Raw genomic sequence first — 12,152 nt, 5'->3', positions numbered from 1 at the left:
GCGGCCAAACAGGAGTTTGTGCACTCTAACCAGGCTATTCGCAGCTAATCCCCAGTCTATTTGGGTACCCGATCAGAGCATCAACTGAATTGCTCTGACAGGTTGCCCATTACTTTGTGCGCCCCAAAAAAGAACTGAATCACCCCCTAAGCAAGAAAATAAAAATCCCAAGTGTCTTAAAAACATATCTAGCAATCTTGGCAGGCCAAATTGAAGACCAAGGAATTCGAAACCAAGCCCCATAACCTTTTGTCTGGGATCCTCCACCTCTCACTGAACAGCTTGTTAAGCAAAGAGTTTGGAAGGAAAAAATAAGATTTTACTTACCGGTAAATTTATTTCTCGTAGTCCGTAGTGGATGCTGGGGACTCCGTAAGGACCATGGGGAATAGACGGGCTCCGCAGGAGACAGGGCACTTTAAGAAAGAATTTGGATACTGGTGTGCTCTGGCTCCCCCCTCTATGTCCCTCCTCCAGACCTCAGTTTGAGAAACTGTGCCCGGAAGAGCTGACAGTACAAGGAAAGGATTTTGGAATCCAGGGCAAGACTCATACCAGTCACACCAATCACACCGTATAACTTGTGATAACCTTACCCAGTTAACAGTATGAACAACAACGGAGCATCAGATCAACCCTGATGCAACCACAACATAACCCTTATTTAAGCAATAACTATAAACAAGTATTGAAGAAGAAGTCCGCACTTGGGACGGGCGCCCAGCATCCACTACGGACTACGAGAAATAAATTTACCGGTAAGTAAAAATCTTATTTTCTCTAACGTCCTAGTGCAGGGATGGGGAACCTTCGGCCCTCCAGCTGTTGTTGAACTACACATACCAGCATGCCTTGCTACAGTTTTGCTATTTGTCCATGCTAAAACTGTTGCAGGGCATGCTGGAATGTGTAGTTCAACAACAGCTGGAGGGCCGAAGGTTCCCCATCCCTGTCCTAGTGGATGCTGGGGACTCCGTAAGGACCATGGGGATTATACCAAAGCTCCCAAACGGGCGGGAGAGTGTGGATGACTCTGCAGCACCGAATGAGCAAACACAAGGTCCTCCTCAGCCAGGGTATCAAAATTGTAAAACTTTGCAAAAGTGTTTGAAACTGACCAAGTAGCTGCTCGGCAAAGCTGTAATGCCGAGACCCCTCGGGCAGCCGCCCAAGAAGAGCCCACCTTCCTTGTGGAATGGGCATTAACCGATTTAGGCAGCGGCAATCCAGCCGCAGAATTAGCCTGCTGAATCGTGTTACAGATCCAGCGAGCAATAGTTTGCTTTGAAGCAGGAGCACCCAGCTTGTTGGATGCATACAGGATAAAATAAGAATTTACTTACCGATAATTCTATTTCTCGTAGTCCGTAGTGGATGCTGGGGACTCCGTCAGGACCATGGGGAATAGCGGCTCCGCAGGAGACAGGGCACAAAAGTAAAAGCTTTAGGATCAGGTGGTGTGCACTGGCTCCTCCCCCTATGACCCTCCTCCAAGCCTCAGTTAGGATACTGTGCCCGGACGAGCGTACACAATAAGGAAGGATTTTGAATCCCGGGTAAGACTCATACCAGCCACACCAATCACACTGTACAACCTGTGATCTGAACCCAGTTAACAGCATGATAACAGCGGAGCCTCTGAAAAGATGGCTCACAACAATAATAACCCGATTTTTGTAACAATAACTATGTACAAGTATTGCAGACAATCCGCACTTGGGATGGGCGCCCAGCATCCACTACGGACTACGAGAAATAGAATTATCGGTAAGTAAATTCTTATTTTCTCTGACGTCCTAAGTGGATGCTGGGGACTCCGTCAGGACCATGGGGATTATACCAAAGCTCCCAAACGGGCGGGAGAGTGCGGATGACTCTGCAGCACCGAGTGAGAGAACTCCAGGTCCTCCTCAGCCAGGGTGTGCCCCTGACCAAGTAGCAGCTCGGCAAAGTTGTAAAGCCGAGACCCCTCGGGCAGCCGCCCAAGATGAGCCCACCTTCCTTGTGGAATGGGCATTTACATATTTTGGCTGTGGCAGGCCTGCCACAGAATGTGCAAGCTGAATTGTACTACACATCCAACTAGCAATCGTCTGCTTAGAAGCAAGAGCACCCAGTTTGTTGGGTGCATACAGGATAACAGCAAGTCAGTTTTCCTGACTCCAGCCGTCCTGGAAACCTATATTTTCAGGGCCCTGACAACATCTAGCAACTTGGAGTCCTCCAAGTCCCTAGTATCCGCAGGTACCACAATAAGCTGGTTCAGGTGAAACGCTGACACCACCTTAGGGAGAAACTGGGGACGAGTCCGCAGCTCTGCCCTGTCCGAATGGACAATCAGATATGGGCTTTTGTGAGACAAAGCCGCCAATTCGGACACTCGCCTGGCCGAGGCCAGGGCCAACAGCATGGTCACTTTCCATGTGAGATATTTCAAATCCACAGATTTGAGCGGTTTAAACCAATGTGATTTGAGGAATCCCAGAACTACGTTGAGATCCCACAGTGCCACTGGAGGCACAAAAGGGGGTTGTATATGCAGTACTCCCTTGACAAACTTCTGGACTTCAGGAACTGAAGCCAATTCTTTCTGGAAGAAATTCGACAGGGCCGAAATTTGAACCTTAATGGACCCCAATTTGAGGCACATAGACACTCCTGTTTGCAGGAAATGTAGGAATCGACCGAGTTGAAATTCCTCCGTGGGGGCCTTCCTGGCCTCACACCATGCAACATATTTTCGCCAAATGCGGTGATAATGTTGTGTGGTCACCTCCTTCCTGGCTCTGACCAGGGTAGGGATGACCTCTTCCGGAATGCCTTTTTCCCTTAGGATCCGGCGTTCAACCGCCATGCCGTCAAACGCAGCCGCGGTAAGTCTTGGAACAGACATGATCCTTGCTGAAGCAAGTCCCTTCTTAGTATCTCTTGAAGTTCCGGGTACCAAGTCCTTCTTGGCCAATCCGGAGCCACGAGTATAGTTCTTACTCCTCTCCTCCTTATAATTCTCAGTACCTTGGGTATGAGAGGCAGAGGAGGGAACACATACACCGACTGGTACACCCACGGTGTTACCAGAGCGTCCCAGCTATTGCCTGAGGGTCTCTTGACCTGGCGCAATACCGGTCCAGTTTTTTGTTCAGACAGGACGCCATCATGTCCACCTTTGGTCTTTCCCAACGGTTCACAATCATGTGGAAGACTTCCAGATGAAGTCTCCACTCTCCCGGGTGGAGGTCGTGCCTGCTGAGGAAGTCTGCTTCCCAGTTGTCCACTCCCGGAATGAACACCGCTAACAGTGTTATCACATGATTTTTCGCCCAGCGAAGAATCCTTGCTGCCATTGCCCTCCTGCTTCTTGTGCCGCCCTGTCTGTTTACGTGGGCGACTGCCGTGATGTTGTCCGACTGGATCAGCACCGGTTGACTTTGAAGCAGAGGTCTTCCTAGGCTCAGAGCATTGTAAATTGCCCTTAGCTCCAGTATATTTATGTGGAGAGAAGTCTCCAGACTTGACCACACTTCTTGGAAATTTCTTCCCTGTGTGACTGCTCCACAGCCTCTCAGGCTGGCATCCGTGGTCACCAGGACCCAGTCCTGAATGCCGAATCTGCTGCCCTCTAGTAGATGAGCACTCTGCAGCCACCACAGAAGAGACACCCTTGTCCTTGGAGACAGGATTATCCGCTGATGCATCTGAAGATGCGATCCGGACCATTCGTCCAGCAGATCCCACTGAAAAATTCTTTCGTGAAATCTGCCGAATGGAATCGCTTCGTTTTAAGAAGCCACCATTTTTCCCAGGACTCTTGTGCATTGATGCACTGACACTTGGCCTGGTTCTAGGAGGTTCCTAACTAGCTCGGATAACTCCCAGGCTTTCTCCTCCGGGAGAAACACCTTTTTCTGGACTGTGTCCAGAATCATCCCTAGTAACAGCAGACGTGTCGTCGGAATCAGCTGCGATTTTGGAATATTTAGAATCCACCCGTGCTGTCGTAGAACTACTTGAGATAGTGCTACTCCGACCTCCAACTGTTCTCTGGACCTTGCCCTTATCAGGAGATCGTCCAAGTAAGGGATAATTAAGACGCCTTTTCTTTGAAGAAGAATCATCATTTCGGCCATTACCTTGGTAAAGACCCGGGGTGCCGTGGACAATCCAAACGGCAGCGTCTGAAACTGATAGTGACAGTTCTGTACCACGAACCTGAGGTACCCTTGGTGAGAAGGGCAATTTGGGACATGGAGGTAAGCATCCTTGATGTCCAGGGACACCATATAGTCCCCTTCTTCCTGGTTCGCTATCACTGCTCTGAGTGACTCCATCTTGATTTGAACCTTTGTATGTAAGTGTTCAAAGATTTCAGATTTAGAATAGATCTCACCGAGCCGTCTGGCTTCAGTACCACAAATAGTGTGGAATAATACCCTTTTCCTTGTTGTAGGAGGGGTACTTTGATTATCACCTGCTGGGAATACAGCTTGTGAATTGTTTCCAATAATGCCTCCCTGTCGGAGGGAGACGTTGGTAAAGCAGATTTCAGGAACCTGCGAGGGGGAGACGTCTCGAATTTCCAATCTGTACCCCTGGGATACTACTTGTAGGATCCAGGGGTCCACTTGCGAGTGAGACCACTGCGCGCTGAAACTCTTGAGACGACCCCCCCCACCGCACCTGAGTCCGCTTGTACGGCCCCAGCGTCATGCTGAGGACTTGGCAGAAGCGGTGGAGGGCTTCTGTTCCTGGGAAGGGGCTGCCTGCTGCAGTCTTCTTCCGTTCCTCTACCCCTGGGCAGATATGACTGGCCTTTTGCCCGCTTGCCCTTATGGGGACGAAAGGACTGAGGCTGAAAAGACGGTGTCTTTTTCTGCTGAGATGTGACTTGGGGTAAAAAGGTGGATTTTCCAGCTGTTGCCGTGGCCACCAGGTCCGATGGACCGACCCCAAATAACTCCTCTCCTTTATACGGCAATACCTCCATGTGCCGTTTGGAATCTGCATCACCTGACCACTGTCGTGTCCATAAACATCTTCTGGCAGACATGGACATCGCACTTACTCATGATGCCAGAGTGCAAATATCCCTCTGTGCATCTCGTATATATAGAAATGCTCTATAGTCAATAAAATACTGTCCCTGTCAAGGGTATCAATATTTTCAGTCAGGGAATCCGACCAAGCCACCCCAGCGCTGCACATCCAGGCTGAGGCGATCGCTGGTCGCAGTATAACACCAGTATGTGTGTATATACTTTTTAGGATATTTTCCAGCCTCCTATTAGCTGGCTCCTTGAGGGCGGCCGTATCTGGAGACTGTAACGCCACTTGTTTTGATAAGCGTGTGAGCGCCTTTAATTTTCTATCGGGGGAAACCCACGCATCATCACACACTTCAATTAATTTATCTGATTCAGGAAAAACTACAGGCAGTTTTTTCACACCCCACATAATACCCTTTTTTGTGGTACTTGTAGTATCAGAAATATGTAACACCTCCTTCATTGCCCTTAACATGTAACGTGTGGCCCTAATGGAAAATACGTTTGTTTCTTCACCATCGACACTGGAGTCAGTGTCCGTGTCTGTGTCTGTGTCGACCGACCGAGGTAATGGGCGTTTTAAAGCCCCTGACGGTGTTTGAGACGCCTGGACAGGTACTAATTGGTTTGCCGGCCGTCTCATGTCGTCAACCGACCTTGCAGCTTGTTGACATTATCACGTAATTCCCTAAATAAGCCATCCATTCCGGTGTCGACTCCCTAGAGAGTGACATCACCATTACAGGCAATTGCTCCGTCTCCTCACCAACATCGTCCTCATACATGTCGACACACACGTACCGACACACAGCACACACACAGGGAATGCTCTGATAGAGGACAGGACCCCACTAGCCCTTTGGGGAGACAGAGGGAGAGTTTGCCAGCACACACCAAAACGCTATAATTTTACAGGGACAACCTTATATAAGTGTTTTCCCTTATAGCATCTTAATATGTAATAATATCGCCACAAAAATGCCCCCCCTCTCTGTTTTAACCCTGTTTCTGTAGTGCAGTGCAGGGGAGAGCCTGGGAGCCTTCCCACCAGCAGTTCTGTGAGGGAAAATGGCGCTGTGTGCTGAGGAGAATAGGCCCCGCCCCCTTTTCGGCGGGCTTCTTCTCCCGTTTTTCTGACAACCTGGCAGGGGTTAAATACATCCATATAGCCCCAGGGGCTATATGTGATGTATTTTTAGCCAGCATAGGTACTTTCATTGCTGCCCAGGGCGCCCCCCCAAGCGCCCTGCACCCTCAGTGACCGTTGGTGTGAAGTGTGCTGAGAGCAATGGCGCACAGCTGCAGTGCTGTGCGCTACCTTAAGAAGACTGGGAAGTCTTCAGCCGCCGATTTCTGGACCTCTTCTCTCCAGCATCTGCAAGGGGGTCGGCGGCGCGGCTCCGGTGACCCATCCAGGCTGTACCTGTGATCGTCCCTCTGGAGCTAGTGTCCAGTAGCCTAAGAAGCCAATCCATCCTGCACGCAGGTGAGTTCACTCCTTCTCCCCTAAGTCCCTCGATGCAGTGAGCCTGTTGCCAGCAGGACTCACTGAAAATAAAAAACCTAACAAAACTTTTACTCTAAGCAGCTCTTTAGGAGAGCCACCTAGATTGCACCCTTCTCGGCCGGGCACAAAGATCTAACCGAGGCTTGGAGGAGGGTCATAGGGGGAGGAGCCAGTGCACACCACCTGATCCTAAAGCTTTTACTTTTGTGCCCTGTCTCCTGCGGAGCCGCTATTCCCCATGGTCCTGACGGAGTCCCCAGCATCCACTTAGGACGTCAGAGAAACAGCGAGTCAGGTTTCCTGACTCTAGCCGTTCTGGCTACATAAACCTTCAAAGCCCTGACCACATCCAGCAACTCGGAATCCTCCAAGTCACGAGTAGCCACAGGCACCACAATAGGTTGGTTCATATGAAAAGATGACACCACTTTTGGCAGAAATTGTGGACGGGTCCGCAATTCTGCCCTGTCCATATGGAAAACCAGATAGGGGCTTTTATGTGACAAAGCCGCTAATTCTGACACACGCCTAGCTGAAGCCAAGGCTAATAGCATGACCACCTTCCACGTGAGAAATTTTAACTCCACGGTTTTTAGTGGCTCAAACCAGTGTGACTTCAGGAAACTCAACGCCACGTTAAGATCCCAAGGTGCCACTGGAGGCACAAAAGGGGGCTGAATATGCAGCACTCCCTTTACAACGTCTGAACTTCAGGAAGAGAAGCCAGTTCTTTTTGAAAGAAAAAGGATAGGATCGAAATCTGGACCTTAATGGAACCCAATTTCAGGCCCAAAGTCACTCCCGACTGTAGGAAGTGAAGGAAACGGCCCAGCTGGAATTCCTCCGTAGAAGCATTCCTGGCTTCACACCAAGCAACATATTTTCGCCATATACGGTGATAATGTTGAGCCGTCACATCCTTCCTAGCCTCTATCAGCGTAGGAATGACCTCATCCGGAATGCCTTTTTCCGCCGTTCAACCGCCATGCCGTCAAACGCAGCCGCGGTAAATATTGGAACAGACAGGGCCCCTGTTGCACAAGTCCTGTCTTAGAGGCAGAGGCCACGGGTCCTCTGTGAGCATTTCTTGCAGATCTGGATACCAAGTCCTTCTTGGCCAATCCGGAACAAAGAGTATTGTTCTCACTCCTCTTTTCCTTATGATTCTCAGCACCTTGGGTATGAGAGGAAGAGGAGGAAATACATAACCCGACGGGAACACCCACGGTGTCACCAGTGCGTCCACAGCTATCGCCTGAGGGTCTCTTGACCTGGCGCAATATCTCTGCAGCTTTTTGTTGAGGCGGGATGCCATCATGTCCACCTGTGGCAGTTCCCACCGACTTGCAATCTGCATGAAGACTTCTTGATAAAGTCCTCACTCTCCCGGGTGGAGGTCGTGCCTGCTGAGGAAGTCTGCTTCCCAGTTGTCCACTCCCGGAATGAACACTGCTGACAGTGCGCTTACGTGATTCTCCACCCAGCGAAGAATTCTGGTGGCTTCTACCATCGCCACGCTGCTCCTTGTGCCGACTTGGCGGTTTACATGAGCCACTGCGGTGATATTGTCTGACTGAATCAGAACCGGTTGGTCGCAAAGCAGGGTCTCCGCTTGACTTAGGGCGTTGTATATGGCCCTTAGTTCCAGGATATTGATGTGAAGGCAAGTCTCCTGCCTTGACCACAGCCCTTGGAAATTTCTTCCCTGTGTGACTGCCCCCCACCCTCGGAGGCTTGCATCCGTGGTCACCAGGACCCAGTCCTGAATGCCGAATCTGCGACCTTCGAGAAGGTGAGCACTCTGCAGCCACCACAGGAGAGACACCCTGGCCCTGGGGGATAGGGTGATTAACCGATGCATCTGAAGATGTGATCCGGACCACTTGTCCAGTAAGTCCCATTGGAAGGTCCTCGCATGGAACCTGCCGAAGGGAATGGCCTCGTATGATGCCACCCTCCTTCCCAGGACTCGAGTGCAGTGATGCACTGACACCTGTTTTGGTTTTAATAGATTCCTGACCAGTGTCACAAGCTCCTGAGCTCTCTCTATCGGGAGATAAACCCTTTTCTGGTCTGTGTCTAGGATCATGCCTAGGAGAGGCAGATGAGCTGTAGGAACCAACTGCGACTTTGGAATATATAGAATCCAGCCGTGTTGCCGTTACACTTCCAGAGAAAGTGATACGCTGTTCAGCAACTGCTCTCTTGATCTCGCTTTTATGAGGAGATCGTCCAAGTACGTGATAATAGTGACACCTTGCTTCCGCAGGAGCACCATCATTTCCGCCATTACCTTGGTGAATATTCTCAAGGCCGAGGAGAGACCAAACGGCAACGTCTGAAATTGGTAATGACAATCCCGTACCGCAATTCTGAGGTACGCCTGATGAGGTGGATAAATGGGGACATGAAGGTATGTATCCTTTATGTCCCGAGTCACCATAAAATATCCCTCTTTCAGGCTTGCAATGACCGCTCTTAGCGATTCCATCTTGAACTTGAACCTTTTCAGGTATATGTTCAGGGATTTTAAATTCAATATGGGTCTGACCGAACCGTCTGGTTTCGGGACTACAACATGGTCGAATAATAACCCCCTCCTTGTTGAAGGACGGGAACCTTGACCACCACCTGTTGAAGATACAATTTGTGAATTGCAGTTAACACTGTTTCCCTCTCGTGGGGGGAAGCCGGCAGGTCCGTCGGTGAGGGGCATCTTCTCAAAGTCCAGCTTGTATCCCTGAGACACAATATCTATTGCCCAGGGATCTAACAGGGAGTGAAACCACTTGTGGCTGAACTTACAAAGACGTGCCCCCACCGGGCCTAGCTCCGCCTGTGGAGCCCCAGCGACATGCGGTGGATTTTTGTAGAGGCCGGGGAGGACTTTTGTTCCTGGGAACTAGCTGTGTTGTGCAGCTTCTTTCCTCTGCCCCCGCCTCGGGCAAGAAAGGACGCACCTCGGACTTTCTTGTTTCTTTATTCGAAAGGCTGCATTTGATAATGTCGTGCTTTCCTAGGCTGTGCAGGAATATAAGGCAAAATATCAGAATTACCAGCTATAGCTGTGGAGACCAGGTCCGAGAACCCTTCTCCACACAATCCTCAGCCTTCCATATGCCTCTTAAGTCGGCATCATCTGTCCATTGCATATTCTACAGGACACGTCAAGCAGAAATCGACATAGCTTTGACTCTAGGACCCAGTATACTCATGTCTCTTTGGGCATGTTTTATATATACATATCTCTTAAGACAGCATCTTTAATATATATATATATATCTCTATATATACATATATATCTATATGCATACTAGGGTCTCAATCTCTGCTGATAAGGTACCTGTCCACGCTGACACAGCGCTATAAACCCATGCCGACACAATCGCCGGTCTGAGTAGTGTACCAGAATGTGCACGCTATCTGCAGGATCCCTGAGAATAGCTGTTACGTCAGGGCCACCTTTTGGGCAAACGTGACACCCTAGGGGAAGATTCCCATCGTATCCTGGCCCTAGTGGGGAAAGGATACTCCCTGAGAATTCTTTGTGGGAAACTGCAGTCTCTTGTCTGGAGATTCCTGCTCTTTTTCATCATGAGAGGAGGGAAATTTACCTCAGCTTTCTTCCCCTTAAACATGTGTACCCTTGTGTCAGGGACAGATGAGTCATCAGTGATATGCAAATCATCTTTTATTACAATAATCATATATTGAATACTTTTCTGCCATTTTGGCTGTAACTTTGCATTATCGTAGTCGACACTGGAGTCAAACTCCGTGTCGATATCAGTGTCTATTATTTTGGATAGTGAGCATTGAGAGACTCTAAAGGTCTCTGCGACATAGGGACAGACATGGGTAGATTCCCTGTCTGTTCTCTAATCTTATGTGCAATAATTACACATATCCAAACAGGTGTCGGCGTTGTCGACGGAGACACCCTCACACACACACATTTGCTCCATCTCCTCCTTAGGGGAGCCTTTTACCTCAGACATGTCGACACACACGTACCGACACACCACACACTCAGGGAATGCTCATCTGAAGACAATTCCCCCATAAGGCCCTTTGGAGAGACAGAGAGAGTGTATGCCAGCACACACCCCAGCGCTATTAACCCAGGAATAACACAGTAACTTAATGTTAACCCAGTAGCTGCTGTTTATATTGATTTTTGCGCCTAATTATGTGCCCCCCCCCCCTTTTTTACCCTCTTCTACCGTGTAACTGCAGGGGAGAGACTGGGGAGCTTCCTCTCAGCGGTGCTGTGGAGAAAAAACATGGCGCTGGTGAGTGCTGAGGAAGAAGCCCCGCCCCCTCGACGGCGGGCTTCTGTCCCGCTTTCATGTACAATTTTGGCGGGGGCTCATACATATATACAGTGCCCAACTGTATATTATGCAAACTTTTGCCAAAGAGGTCTCTAATTGCTGCCCAGGGCGCCCCCCCCTGCGCCCTGCACCCTTCCAGTGACCGGAGTATGTGGGTGTAGTGTGGGAGCAATGGCGCACAGCTGCAGAGCTGTGCGCTACCTCATATGAAGACTGGAGTCTTCTGCCGCCGATTTCGAAGTCTTCTTGCTTCTTTCACCCGGCTTCTGTCTTCCGGCACTGCGAGGGGGACGGCGGCGCGGCTCTGGGATCGGACGACAAAGGGTGAGATCCTGTGTACGATCCCTCTGGAGCTAATGGTGTCCAGTAGCCTAAGAAGCAGGACCTATCTTCAGAGAGTAGGGCTGCTTCTCTCCCCTCAGTCCCACGATGCAGGGAGTCTGTTGCCAGCAGAGCTCCCTGAAAATAAAAAACCTAACAAAATACTTTCTCACAGCAAGCTCAGGATAGCTCACTAAACAGCACCCAGCTCGTCCGGGCACAGATTCAAACTGAGGTCTGGAGGAGGGACATAGAGGGAGGAGCCAGAGCACACCAGTATCCAAATTCTTTCTTAAAGTGCCCTGTCTCCTGCGGAGCCCGTCTATTCCCCATGGTCCTTACGGAGTCCCCAGCATCCACTAGGACGTTAGAGAAATAAGAGGTTATGTGCTACTTATGCAAAAGAAAACAGAATGACCAATCAGGTTTGTCCAATATCCGTAGACTGACCTTCATTATGGCTGCCCAACTTTAGGAAGGAGGAGACTACTGATGACCTCTGAAAGATTAACACACTTCAATCAAGAAACTAGCCACAGTCAATCGCTGTAGAACTGCTACTACTTTTTGCTGGCTCTACCGGGAAGGGTGATCAGGAAGACAATATGCTTGGCCAGTGAACAGGACCACTCCATTTCAAGAACCTGGCTATACCTACTTCTCAAAGGTGATGTTTAGGTTGAACAGGTCTGACAAACCTGTTCAAATTGCTAGGCCAGTTAGCTTTGTTGATAAAATACTCTGTGGATACGGAATCCCTAGAAAGGTAAACCTTTGCTGCCGATTCTGGGTATATCAGTAATCCTAGGAGAAGTAAATGCATAACTGGTGCCATTGAGATTGAAATAAAACTAAGAGGAGGAACACACTGTCAAGTGATCAGAAATCAGTGATTGCTATTTACCAACTGTTTTACCTTTCTCCAAATACTGTATGAGCAGAGACCAG

The 12,152-nt window shown here is 49.5% G+C and overlaps 1 protein-coding gene across 2 annotated transcripts in view; it reads right to left on the bottom strand.

Annotated features, from left to right (window-relative positions):
- ZC3H13 (zinc finger CCCH-type containing 13) overlaps nt 1-12,152 on the bottom strand; it is a 301,667-nt gene that overhangs the window by 159,184 nt on the left and 130,331 nt on the right. The gene's annotated exons all lie outside the window — the stretch shown is intronic.

Source organism: Pseudophryne corroboree, chromosome 2, assembly GCF_028390025.1.
Source record: "Pseudophryne corroboree isolate aPseCor3 chromosome 2, aPseCor3.hap2, whole genome shotgun sequence".
Lineage (NCBI taxonomy): Eukaryota > Metazoa > Chordata > Amphibia > Anura > Myobatrachidae > Pseudophryne > Pseudophryne corroboree.
Note: the sequence above shows the minus strand (reverse complement) of the source record. Positions and strands in the feature narration are given on the sequence as shown.